The 13,942-nt window shown below is 45.2% G+C and overlaps 6 non-coding genes across 6 annotated transcripts; all 6 read right to left on the bottom strand.

Moving 5' to 3' along the window:
• Nucleotides 1–638: 638 nt before the first annotated feature.
• On the bottom strand, nt 639–779 carry LOC146783668 (U4 spliceosomal RNA). The gene has a single exon (XR_014971197.1). It is a non-coding gene; the product is annotated as a U4 spliceosomal RNA (small nuclear RNA).
• Nucleotides 780–1,600: 821 nt separating this feature from the next.
• Nucleotides 1,601–1,741, bottom strand: LOC146783667 (U4 spliceosomal RNA). Its single transcript, XR_014971144.1, has one exon. It is a non-coding gene; the product is annotated as a U4 spliceosomal RNA (small nuclear RNA).
• A 4,017-nt stretch (nt 1,742–5,758) lies between these two features.
• Nucleotides 5,759–5,899, bottom strand: LOC146783666 (U4 spliceosomal RNA). The gene has a single exon (XR_014971229.1). It is a non-coding gene; the product is annotated as a U4 spliceosomal RNA (small nuclear RNA).
• An 821-nt stretch (nt 5,900–6,720) lies between these two features.
• LOC146783665 (U4 spliceosomal RNA) lies at nt 6,721–6,861 on the bottom strand. Its single transcript, XR_014971074.1, has one exon. It is a non-coding gene; the product is annotated as a U4 spliceosomal RNA (small nuclear RNA).
• A 4,018-nt stretch (nt 6,862–10,879) lies between these two features.
• On the bottom strand, nt 10,880–11,020 carry LOC146783664 (U4 spliceosomal RNA). The gene has a single exon (XR_014971196.1). It is a non-coding gene; the product is annotated as a U4 spliceosomal RNA (small nuclear RNA).
• An 821-nt stretch (nt 11,021–11,841) lies between these two features.
• On the bottom strand, nt 11,842–11,982 carry LOC146783663 (U4 spliceosomal RNA). The gene has a single exon (XR_014971143.1). It is a non-coding gene; the product is annotated as a U4 spliceosomal RNA (small nuclear RNA).
• Between the last annotated feature and the right edge of the window lie 1,960 nt (nt 11,983–13,942).

Raw genomic sequence — 13,942 nt, 5'->3', positions numbered from 1 at the left:
ACAAAAGCCAATTGCATATTGCAAAAGTATTTAAATAAAACATCTCATTCTGAGAAAGTATATTTTAATTCCTATTGTTGGTTCTAAAACAAAACAGACATATCTTTTTTATACAAACCATTGGCCTAGAGTTCAGTTATTGAGTGTGTGAAATCATTTCGCTGACTGAGTGTGTACAACAAATGCTTTACACTGTCCTCTGATACTGCCTTACTGCTCGACCAAGCTACCACTTTAGAGACTAAGGTTATTTCTAACTTTAGCCTCTGCCAAACCTCTGGGGACTGTGGACTCTGTACACCCTGTACTTATTTTGGAACAGTATATACAGAGCCACTTTCTCACAATAGTACATTTGATCTAAAACCTAGAGAGATGCTGAATAAATGTCTGAATCTTCGGACACTGCGCAGCTTCTAAATCAATTAGCACCCAAAGTTTAATATGTGTACCTTACCTAATGATTAAGCGGACCCTCTTTTACGCATATAAAAAACACGTTGGTTGAAATGAAACAGTTAATGAAAAACATATCGAGCAAAGAGTATTGATATTCTATGAAAAATATCTACACCTTTTTTCTTACTGAATAAATACATTGATGTATAATCAATCATTTTTTGACACAATTGATCTAGCCTCCGTAAAGATTATCCTAAATTACCAACAACAACTGTTGTTCAAGTTGACAAGACTGGGTATTGCGTAAAGTTTTGAATAAGCAACAATCACACCTCGGATACACCGCATTGGTTACAATACTGCCACTATTCAAAGATAACGTCCAATTGGCAATATGAGCAGTCCCACAATCGTGACACTTTTGTCTCTTACAGGGAGACAAAGTTGGAACATATGCACTGATCAGAGAGATATGCAAGCATACTTTCTATGTTTTCTATCACTCAGGTCAAAAGCCAGACAACAGGTGGACTACTTTATCTTCTGTTGGTTCTGCAGATAAGTACCCATTGGGCTCTGGGATTCCATATGCTAATTAGCAGATTTCACTATGCAGCCTCCTTTGGCACCTCCCTTCATCCCTCTCTATGTGTGATGTCATCAGTACATGATTCTGTATGCAAACACATATACTCCTAAGCCCCATCTGGCTCCTTCCAAAACGAGTTATTGTACCTAAATGCAAGCAGAGCAACCAAAGGAGTACTATTCTAGAATATTACAAGAGTTCACTTTGGCACCTCTTTGTTCACCCAGATACAAGATGCCTTTCTTGTAAAAGGATACATATCAGTCTGCCGACAAAGGAGTGTACAATCTCAGCTATTCACTCAATAGCCGACAAAATAGCACATTAGCTCTGCTACTTAGAGAGATGCTGAATGAATGTCTGAAGCTTTGGACACTGTGCAGCTTCCAAGACAATTAGATCACAAAGTTTAATAAGTGTACCTTACCTATTGATTAAGAGTACCCTTTTCCACAGATATGAGAAACACTTTAGTTGAAATAAAACAGTTGTTAAAAAAACATATTGACCAATGAGTATTGACATTCTATGAAAAATATCTACACCTCTTTGCTTACTAAATAACTATAATGATGTATAATCAATCTTCTTTTGACACAATTGATCCAGCCTCCATAGAGACTATCAAAAATTACCAATATCAACTATTTTTCAAGTCGACATGGCGGGGTATTGGGTAAAGTTTTCAATAAGCAATAATCACACCTTGGATAGACCTCATTGGCTACGATACTGCCACTGCACAAAGATAACATCAGCTAGGCGATATGAGCAGTCCCACAACGGTGACACTTTTGTCTGTTACAGGGAGACAAATTTGAAACGTGCACCGATCAGAGAGATATGCAAGCATACTTTCTATGTTTTCTATCACTCGAGTCAAAAGCCAGACATGATATGTACTACTCTATAATCTGTTGCTTCTGCAGGTAAGTGCCCGTTGGGCTCTGGGATTCCGTATGCTAATTAGCAGATTTGACTATACAGCCTCCTTTGGCACCTCCCTTCATCCCTCTCTATGTGGGATGTCATCAGTACATGATTATGTATGCAACCACATATCCTCCTAAGCCCAAGCAGGCTCCTCCCAAAACTAGTTCTTGTACCTAAATGCAAGAAAGCAACCAAAGGTGTACTATTCTAGAATATTACAAGAGTTAACTTTGGCGTCTCTTGTTCACCCGGATACGAGATGCCTTTCTTGTAAATGGATACATATCAGTCTGCGGACAAAGGAGTGTACAATCTCAGCTATTCACTCAATAGCCGACAAAATAGTTGTGTGAAAGTGCCATCTTTCTTGAATGGTATGCCCCCACTTTTTGCTGAATTGCTGAATGTACTTTGACTGAGTGTGCCCTGGAGTCCTGCCAATCAGGAGCCCAGGGCCTATGTTCCTTCCCAAAACAAAAATCTCAAAACAAAATTGGCAAACCCTGGCCACATGTCAGCCCCTGGTAAGTGGTACCCTAGGTACCCAGGGCCTTGTGACCAGGGAAGGCCTCTAAGGGCTGCAGCACTCATTGTGCCACCCTTAGAGGCCCTGTACCCTAACACACACACACTGCCCTGGCAGGCTGAGTGTCTGGGTACAAGACAAAACAGAGAATCGACATGGCACACATCCCTGTGTGCCATGCCCACAACCTTCACTGCCCTGGCATACATCAGCCACCCCTCTAGCTGGGTGCCCTATGCCAGTGGTGTGGGCACAGAGGCAGGAGCCCGGTGCCCCTACAGTACCCAGGTCCATTCCTGGGCCCTGTAAGTGCAGTGCTTCCATTTAAGAGTACCTGGTGCTGGGAGCTTGTCAAACACGAACTCCACAGCACTATAATGGCAGCACAGAAGACTGAGAAGTTTGGTATCAAACTGCTCAGCACATTAAACCCACACTGATGCCAGTATGGTATTTAATGTACCAAGCACCACAGAGGGCATCTTAGAGAGGCCCCCTGAAACCTAATTTACAATCCACGTCTGTTCTGAGGCTGCCTAGGCTGCCACACAGCAGACATGTTGCTGGACCCCTGGGTAGGAGAGCCCCTGCTCTCCTGGGTCTGCAACAATGCACATCCTGGGCGAGATGCTAGATCTCCTCCCCCAGGATGGGCATGGGGAAGCTTCAAAGGCATGCCGCCTCTGTGAGCTTCCCCAGGCCACTTGCAACCCCCACTCTGGCGGGAAGCTTGGCCGGAAACCCCAAATAAGGACAGGGGATGGGCCAGCCTGCCAACTCCACCCCTCAGGTGGGGAAGGCGAGGTGAAGCACATCTCCGGGCGCTCGCCATCTTGAAGATGGGAGGCCCTACCCAATCAGGACTAGGCTGCTGCCCCCCTCCCAGAGGAGAGTGGCTGAATAGGGGGTGTACTCACCCCAGGACAGGGACCCATTGGTCCCTGCCCTTCGCCTACCTGTAACGCCCCTAAATTTAGTATTTAGGGGCACCCTGAACCTTCCTTCCCCAGATTCCAGATTCCGAAATACAAAGAAGAGGAAGAAGAAAGAAGACCTGCCCTGCAGCTGCTAAGAAGAGGAAGACACCAACTGCTTTGGCCCCAGCCCTACAGGCCTGGCGACACTCGAACCTGCTCCTGCTCCAACCCGGCATCTATTGTGGCCAGCAACCTCACAAACCCCGGAGGACCTGGCTACCTTTTGGCTCTAAGCCCCTGGGACTCCCATGAGTAGAGGCTCTACTCAAAATCTACTTCTAATCCCTGGCATCAGCCCGGAACCGCGAACCCTACACACTCTGCACCCGCCAAGCCTGGCCTGTGCCGGAGTGACCAAAGACCACGAGGACGACCCCACGACGACTGTGAACCCGAGTCCGGCACCCAAGGACTTCCCTAGACGCTCCTGACGACACCTGCAGCCTCAGAACCAGGTACCCCCCCAACGCGATCAACAGAGGGTAAGATTTCCCGACACCAAAAGGCACCCCTGCACCCGGCGCCCTGCGGCTCCCTGTGCCCAAATCCTGGGTACCTACCTATCCTCCAACTACCCAACTTACCTCTCGAAGTGGTGGTGGCACCTAAAGAATCTTCGTCCCCGAGCTTGCAATCTTTTTCTAAACCGGAGCTCTCCCATTGAAATCAATTGAGCACCCAAGAGCTCAAAAGCACCCTGCACCCAGCCGCCCGAGTGGCCCTGGCAGTGTAACCTCTACACCTATCTACTTCCCCATTTGCCCTGAGCAAGTGACCAGGAGCCCAGCTCCCACAGCCGCGTAGCCTGCTAGTCAGCAGCCACCAACCAAGGCCCCCCTACCTCTCATAGGATAACATTGGGCCTAACTCTCTCTGCACCCGGCTGCCCCTGTGCCGCTGAGGGTGACAACACTCTACCTACCTGACCCTGGGAGACCCCTGAGTCTATGCCCAGAACCTTAACTCTGCCAGTCGAGTACTTACCTTTAAACCGATAACTCAATTTTCTCCATAGGGTAACATTGACTGGTTTCTTCTGAAAATTTCTTCAAAGTGTGGAGTTTTCAAAACTTAGAAATTCACCAAAAATCAGCCGAGTAACGAAAACGAAAATACTCACCTGCTATTAGGTGAGCTCCCAGTGCTGGATCTTGGTGCCCAGCACTGACTCTGAAAAATACTTACAACTGTACTTACCAGTAACCCAATTTTCTTCCATAGGGAATCATTGACTGTTTTTCTGTGAAATTTCTTCAGTGTCAATTTCTGCAAACTTTAAATATTCTTTAAAAATCGTATAACTTCTGAAAAGTTAATTACTTACCTGTTTTGGATAAAGGTCCCAGTACTGAGTCTAGGCACCCAGTACTGGATTACAAAAGTAACGAGAACATACTATACCTGCAGCTTGAATTTTCTTCCATAGGGAATCATTGACTGTTTTCTATGAAATTTCTTCTAAGTGTCAACTTTTAAAATAGCAAAATATTACTTAAAAATCCTAGTAGTAACTAAGTCGACTTTTATCACTTGTTTCTAAGTATTGTCCCAGGACTGAATCTAGGATCCAGTCCTGGAATCTCTAAAGTAATCCTGAAAGTAATCTATTGCAAATAACTTGAAATTTCTATTGAACTCAATGCATTATTGTGTTTAAAACTGTGTTGCCTATTGCAACAACTTATAACTTTCTACAAAAGCCAATTGCATATTGCAAAAGTATTTAAATAAAGCATCTCATTCTGAGAAAGTATATTTTAATTCCTATTGTTGGTTCTAAAACAAAACAGACATATATTTTTTATACAAACCATTGGCCTAGAGTTCAGTTATTGAGTGTGTGAAATCATTTCGCTGACTGAGTGTGTACAACAAATGCTTTACACTGTCCTCTGATACTGCCTTACTGCTCGACCAAGCTACCACTTTAGAGACTAAGGTTATTTCTAACTTTAGCCTCTGCCAAACCTCTGGGGACTGTGGACTCTGTACACCCTGTACCTATTTTGGAACAGTATATACAGAGCCACTTTCTCACAATAGTACATTTGATCTAAAACCTAGAGAGATACTGAATAAATGTCTGAATCTTCGGACACTGCGCAGCTTCTAAATCAATTAGCACCCAAAGTTTAATATGTGTACCTTACCTAATGATTAAGCAGACCCTCCTTTACGCATATAAAAAACACGTTGGTTGAAATGAAACAGTTAATGAAAAACATATCGAGCAAAGAGTATTGATATTCTATGAAAAATATCTACACCTTTTTTCTTACTGAATAAATACATTGATGTATAATCAATCATTTTTTGACACAATTGATCTAGCCTCCGTAAAGATTATCCTAAATTACCAACAACAACTGTTGTTCAAGTTGACAAGACTGGGTATTGCGTAAAGTTTTGAATAAGCAACAATCACACCTCGGATACACCGCATTGATTACAATACTGCCACTATTCAAAGATAACGTCCAATTGGCAATATGAGCAGTCCCACAATCGTGACACTTTTGTCTCTTACAGGGAGACAAAGTTGGAACATATGCACTGATCACAGAGATATGCAAGCATACTTTCTATGTTTTCTATCACTCAGGTCAAAAGCCAGACAACAGGTGGACTACTTTATCTTCTGTTAGTTCTGCAGATAAGTATCCATTGGGCTCTGGGATTCCATATGCTAATTAGCAGATTTCGCTATACAGCCTCCTTTGGCACCTCCCTTCATCCCTCTCTATGTGTGATGTCATCAGTACATGATTCTGTATGCAAACACATATACTCCTAAGCCCCATCTGGCTCCTTCCAAAACGAGTTATTGTACCTAAATGCAAGCAGAGCAACCAAAGGAGTACTATTCTAGAATATTACAAGAGTTCACTTTGGCACCTCTTTGTTCACCCAGATACAAGATGCCTTTCTTGTAAAAGGATACATATCAGTCTGCCGACAAAGGAGTGTACAATCTCAGCTATTCACTCAATAGCCGACAAAATAGCACATTAGCTCTGCTACTTAGAGAGATGCTGAATGAATGTCTGAAGCTTTGGACACTGTGCAGCTTCCAAGACAATTAGATCACAAAGTTTAATACGTGTACCTTACCTATTGATTAAGAGGACCCTTTTCCACAGATATGAGAAACACTTTAGTTGAAATAAAACAGTTGTTAAAAAAACATATTGACCAATGAGTATTGACATTCTATGAAAAATATCTACACCTCTTTGCTTACTAAATAACTATAATGATGTATAATCAATCTTCTTTTGACACAATTGATCCAGCCTCCATAGAGACTATCAAAAATTGCCAATATCAACTATTTTTCAAGTTGACATGGCGGGGTATTGGGTAAAGTTTTCAATAAGCAATAATCACGCCTCGGATAGACCTCATTGGCTACGATACTGCCACTGCACAAAGATAACATCAGCTAGGCGATATGAGCAGTCCCACAACGGTGACACTTTTGTCTGTTACAGGGAGACAAATTTGAAACGTGCACCGATCAGAGAGATATGCAAGCATACTTTCTATGTTTTCTATCACTCGAGTCAAAAGCCAGACATGATATGTACTACTCTATCTTCTGTTGCTTCTGCAGGTAAGTGCCCGTTGGGCTCTGGGATTCCGTATGCCAATTAGCAGATTTCACTATACAGCCTCCTTTGGCACCTCCCTTCATCCCTCTCTATGTGGGATGTCATCAGTACATGATTATGTATGCAACCACATATCCTCCTAAGCCCAAGCAGGCTCCTCCCAAAACTAGTTCTTGTACCTAAATGCAAGAAAGCAACCAAAGGTGTACTATTCTAGAATATTACAAGAGTTAACTTTGGCGCCTCTTGTTCACCCGGATACGAGATGCCTTTCTTGTAAATGGATACATATCAGTCTGCGGACAAAGGAGTGTACAATCTCAGCTATTCACTCAATAGCCGACAAAATAGTTGTGTGAAAGTGCCATCTTTCTTGAATGGTATGCCCCCACTTTTTGCTGAATTGCTGAATGTACTTTGACTGAGTGTGCCCTGGACTCCTGCCAATCAGGAGCCCAGGGCCTATGTTCCTTCCCAAAACAAAAATCTCAAAACAAAATTGGCAAACCCTGGCCACATGTCAGCCCCTGGTAAGTGGTACCCTAGGTACCCAGGGCCTTGTGACCAGGGAAGGCCTCTAAGGGCTGCAGCACTCATTGTGCCACCCTTAGAGGCCCTGTACCCTAACACACACACACTGCCCTGGCAGGCTGAGTGTCTGGGTACAAGACAAAACAGAGAATCGACATGGCACACATCCCTGTGTGCCATGCCCACAACCTTCACTGCCCTGGCATACATCAGCCACCCCTCTAGCTGGGTGCCCTATGCCAGTGGTGTGGGCACAGAGGCAGGAGCCCGGTGCCCCTACAGTACCCAGGTCCATTCCTGGGCCCTGTAAGTGCAGTGCTTCCATTTAAGAGTACCTGGTGCTGGGAGCTTGTCAAACACGAACTCCACAGCACTATAATGGCAGCACAGAAGACTGAGAAGTTTGGTATCAAACTGCTCAGCACATTAAACCCACACTGATGCCAGTATGGTATTTAATGTACCAAGCACCACAGAGGGCATCTTAGAGAGGCCCCCTGAAACCTAATTTACAATCCACGTCTGTTCTGAGGCTGCCTAGGCTGCCACACAGCAGACATGTTGCTGGACCCCTGGGTAGGAGAGCCCCTGCTCTCCTGGGTCTGCAACAATGCACATCCTGGGCGAGATGCTAGATCTCCTCCCCCAGGATGGGCATGGGGAAGCTTCAAAGGCATGCCGCCTCTGTGAGCTTCCCCAGGCCACTTGCAACCCCCACTCTGGCGGGAAGCTTGGCCGGAAACCCCAAATAAGGACAGGGGATGGGCCAGCCTGCCAACTCCACCCCTCAGGTGGGGAAGGCGAGGTGAAGCACATCTCCGGGCGCTCGCCATCTTGAAGATGGGAGGCCCTACCCAATCAGGACTAGTTTGCTGCCCCCCTCCCAGAGAAGAGTGGCTGAATAGGGGGTGTACTCACCCCAGGACAGGGACCCATTGGTCCCTGCCCTTCGCATACCTGTAACGCCCCTAAATTTAGTATTTAGGGGCACCCTGAACCTTCCTTCACCAGATTCCAGATTCCGAAATACAAAGAAGAGGAAGAAGAAAGAAGACCTGCCCTGCAGCTGCTAAGAAGAGGAAGACACCAACTGCTTTGGCCCCAGCCCTACAGGCCTGGCGACACTCGAACCTGCTCCTGCTCCAACCCGGCATCTATTGTGGCCAGCAACCTCACAAACCCCGGAGGACCTGGCTACCTTTTGGTTCTAAGCCCCTGGGACTCCCATGAGTAGAGGCTCTACTCAAAATCTACTTCTAATCCCTGGCATCAGCCCGGAACCGCGAACCCTACACACTCTGCACCCGCCAAGCCTGGCCTGTGCCGGAGTGACCAAAGACCACGAGGACGACCCCACGACGACTGTGAACCCGAGTCCGGCACCCAAGGACTTCCCTAGACGCTCCTGACGACACCTGCAGCCTCAGAACCAGGTACCCCCCCAACGCGATCAACAGAGGGTAAGATTTCCCGACACCAAAAGGCACCCCTGCACCCGGCGCCCTGCGGCTCCCTGTGCCCAAATCCTGGGTACCTACCTATCCTCCAACTACCCAACTTACCTCTCGAAGTGGTGGTGGCACCTAAAGAATCTTCGTCCCCGAGCTTGCAATCTTTTTCTAAACCGGAGCTCTCCCATTGAAATCAATTGAGCACCCAAGAGCTCAAAAGCACCCTGCACCCAGCCGCCCGAGTGGCCCTGGCAGTGTAACCTCTACACCTATCTACTTCCCCATTTGCCCTGAGCAAGTGACCAGGAGCCCAGCTCCCACAGCCGCGTAGCCTGCTAGTCAGCAGCCACCAACCAAGGCCCCCCCTACCTCTCATAGGATAACATTGGGCCTAACTCTCTCTGCACCCGGCTGCCCCTGTGCCGCTGAGGGTGAAAACACTCTACCTACCTGACCCTGGGAGACCCCTGAGTCTATGCCCAGAACCTTAACTCTGCCAGTCGAGTACTTACCTTTAAACCGATAACTCAATTTTCTCCATAGGGTAACATTGACTGGTTTCTTCTGAAAATTTCTTCAAAGTGTGGAGTTTTCAAAACTTAGAAATTCACCAAAAATCAGCCGAGTAACGAAAACGAAAATACTCACCTGCTATTAGGTGAGCTCCCAGTGCTGGATCTTGGTGCCCAGCACTGACTCTGAAAAATACTTACAACTGTACTTACCAGTAACCCAATTTTCTTCCATAGGGAATCATTGACTGTTTTTCTGTGAAATTTCTTCAGTGTCAATTTCTGCAAACTTTAAATATTCTTTAAAAATCGTATAACTTCTGAAAAGTTAATTACTTACCTGTTTTGGATAAAGGTCCCAGTACTGAGTCTAGGCACCCAGTACTGGATTACAAAAGTAACGAGAACATACTATACCTGCAGCTTGAATTTTCTTCCAGAGGGAATCATTGACTGTTTTCTATGAAATTTCTTCTAAGTGTCAACTTTTAAAATAGCAAAATATTACTTAAAAATCCTAGTAGTAACTAAGTCGACTTTTATCACTTGTTTCTAAGTATTGTCCCAGGACTGAATCTAGGATCCAGTCCTGGAATCTCTAAAGTAATCCTGAAAGTAATCTATTGCAAATAACTTGAAATTTCCATTGAACTCAATGCATTATTGTGTTTAAAACTGTGTTGCCTATTGCAACAACTTATAACTTTCTACAAAAGCCAATTGCATATTGCAAAAGTATTTAAATAAAACATCTCATTCTGAGAAAGTATATTTTAATTCCTATTGTTGGTTCTAAAACAAAACAGACATATCTTTTTTATACAAACCATTGGCCTAGAGTTCAGTTATTGAGTGTGTGAAATCATTTCGCTGACTGAGTGTGTACAACAAATGCTTTACACTGTCCTCTGATACTGCCTTACTGCTCGACCAAGCTACCACTTTAGAGACTAAGGTTATTTCTAACTTTAGCCTCTGCCAAACCTCTGGGGACTGTGGACTCTGTACACCCTGTACTTATTTTGGAACAGTATATACAGAGCCACTTTCTCACAATAGTACATTTGATCTAAAACCTAGAGAGATGCTGAATAAATGTCTGAATCTTCGGACACTGCGCAGCTTCTAAATCAATTAGCACCCAAAGTTTAATATGTGTACCTTACCTAATGATTAAGCGGACCCTCTTTTACGCATATAAAAAACACGTTGGTTGAAATGAAACAGTTAATGAAAAACATATCGAGCAAAGAGTATTGATATTCTATGAAAAATATCTACACCTTTTTTCTTACTGAATAAATACATTGATGTATAATCAATCATTTTTTGACACAATTGATCTAGCCTCCGTAAAGATTATCCTAAATTACCAACAACAACTGTTGTTCAAGTTGACAAGACTGGGTATTGCGTAAAGTTTTGAATAAGCAACAATCACACCTCGGATACACCGCATTGGTTACAATACTGCCACTATTCAAAGATAACGTCCAATTGGCAATATGAGCAGTCCCACAATCGTGACACTTTTGTCTCTTACAGGGAGACAAAGTTGGAACATATGCACTGATCAGAGAGATATGCAAGCATACTTTCTATGTTTTCTATCACTCAGGTCAAAAGCCAGACAACAGGTGGACTACTTTATCTTCTGTTGGTTCTGCAGATAAGTACCCATTGGGCTCTGGGATTCCATATGCTAATTAGCAGATTTCACTATGCAGCCTCCTTTGGCACCTCCCTTCATCCCTCTCTATGTGTGATGTCATCAGTACATGATTCTGTATGCAAACACATATACTCCTAAGCCCCATCTGGCTCCTTCCAAAACGAGTTATTGTACCTAAATGCAAGCAGAGCAACCAAAGGAGTACTATTCTAGAATATTACAAGAGTTCACTTTGGCACCTCTTTGTTCACCCAGATACAAGATGCCTTTCTTGTAAAAGGATACATATCAGTCTGCCGACAAAGGAGTGTACAATCTCAGCTATTCACTCAATAGCCGACAAAATAGCACATTAGCTCTGCTACTTAGAGAGATGCTGAATGAATGTCTGAAGCTTTGGACACTGTGCAGCTTCCAAGACAATTAGATCACAAAGTTTAATAAGTGTACCTTACCTATTGATTAAGAGTACCCTTTTCCACAGATATGAGAAACACTTTAGTTGAAATAAAACAGTTGTTAAAAAAACATATTGACCAATGAGTATTGACATTCTATGAAAAATATCTACACCTCTTTGCTTACTAAATAACTATAATGATGTATAATCAATCTTCTTTTGACACAATTGATCCAGCCTCCATAGAGACTATCAAAAATTACCAATATCAACTATTTTTCAAGTCGACATGGCGGGGTATTGGGTAAAGTTTTCAATAAGCAATAATCACACCTTGGATAGACCTCATTGGCTACGATACTGCCACTGCACAAAGATAACATCAGCTAGGCGATATGAGCAGTCCCACAACGGTGACACTTTTGTCTGTTACAGGGAGACAAATTTGAAACGTGCACCGATCAGAGAGATATGCAAGCATACTTTCTATGTTTTCTATCACTCGAGTCAAAAGCCAGACATGATATGTACTACTCTATAATCTGTTGCTTCTGCAGGTAAGTGCCCGTTGGGCTCTGGGATTCCGTATGCTAATTAGCAGATTTCACTATACAGCCTCCTTTGGCACCTCCCTTCATCCCTCTCTATGTGGGATGTCATCAGTACATGATTATGTATGCAACCACATATCCTCCTAAGCCCAAGCAGGCTCCTCCCAAAACTAGTTCTTGTACCTAAATGCAAGAAAGCAACCAAAGGTGTACTATTCTAGAATATTACAAGAGTTAACTTTGGCGTCTCTTGTTCACCCGGATACGAGATGCCTTTCTTGTAAATGGATACATATCAGTCTGCGGACAAAGGAGTGTACAATCTCAGCTATTCACTCAATAGCCGACAAAATAGTTGTGTGAAAGTGCCATCTTTCTTGAATGGTATGCCCCCACTTTTTGCTGAATTGCTGAATGTACTTTGACTGAGTGTGCCCTGGAGTCCTGCCAATCAGGAGCCCAGGGCCTATGTTCCTTCCCAAAACAAAAATCTCAAAACAAAATTGGCAAACCCTGGCCACATGTCAGCCCCTGGTAAGTGGTACCCTAGGTACCCAGGGCCTTGTGACCAGGGAAGGCCTCTAAGGGCTGCAGCACTCATTGTGCCACCCTTAGAGGCCCTGTACCCTAACACACACACACTGCCCTGGCAGGCTGAGTGTCTGGGTACAAGACAAAACAGAGAATCGACATGGCACACATCCCTGTGTGCCATGCCCACAACCTTCACTGCCCTGGCATACATCAGCCACCCCTCTAGCTGGGTGCCCTATGCCAGTGGTGTGGGCACAGAGGCAGGAGCCCGGTGCCCCTACAGTACCCAGGTCCATTCCTGGGCCCTGTAAGTGCAGTGCTTCCATTTAAGAGTACCTGGTGCTGGGAGCTTGTCAAACACGAACTCCACAGCACTATAATGGCAGCACAGAAGACTGAGAAGTTTGGTATCAAACTGCTCAGCACATTAAACCCACACTGATGCCAGTATGGTATTTAATGTACCAAGCACCACAGAGGGCATCTTAGAGAGGCCCCCTGAAACCTAATTTACAATCCACGTCTGTTCTGAGGCTGCCTAGGCTGCCACACAGCAGACATGTTGCTGGACCCCTGGGTAGGAGAGCCCCTGCTCTCCTGGGTCTGCAACAATGCACATCCTGGGCGAGATGCTAGATCTCCTCCCCCAGGATGGGCATGGGGAAGCTTCAAAGGCATGCCGCCTCTGTGAGCTTCCCCAGGCCACTTGCAACCCCCACTCTGGCGGGAAGCTTGGCCGGAAACCCCAAATAAGGACAGGGGATGGGCCAGCCTGCCAACTCCACCCCTCAGGTGGGGAAGGCGAGGTGAAGCACATCTCCGGGCGCTCGCCATCTTGAAGATGGGAGGCCCTACCCAATCAGGACTAGGCTGCTGCCCCCCTCCCAGAGGAGAGTGGCTGAATAGGGGGTGTACTCACCCCAGGACAGGGACCCATTGGTCCCTGCCCTTCGCCTACCTGTAACGCCCCTAAATTTAGTATTTAGGGGCACCCTGAACCTTCCTTCCCCAGATTCCAGATTCCGAAATACAAAGAAGAGGAAGAAGAAAGAAGACCTGCCCTGCAGCTGCTAAGAAGAGGAAGACACCAACTGCTTTGGCCCCAGCCCTACAGGCCTGGCGACACTCGAACCTGCTCCTGCTCCAACCCGGCATCTATTGTGGCCAGCAACCTCACAAACCCCGGAGGACCTGGCTACCTTTTGGCTCTAAGCCCCTGGGACTCCCATGAGTAGAGGCTCTACTCAAAATCT

The sequence above is a fragment of the Triturus cristatus genome, chromosome 11 (genome assembly GCF_964204655.1).
Source record: "Triturus cristatus chromosome 11, aTriCri1.1, whole genome shotgun sequence".
NCBI lineage: Eukaryota > Metazoa > Chordata > Amphibia > Caudata > Salamandridae > Triturus > Triturus cristatus.
Note: the sequence above shows the minus strand (reverse complement) of the source record. Positions and strands in the feature narration are given on the sequence as shown.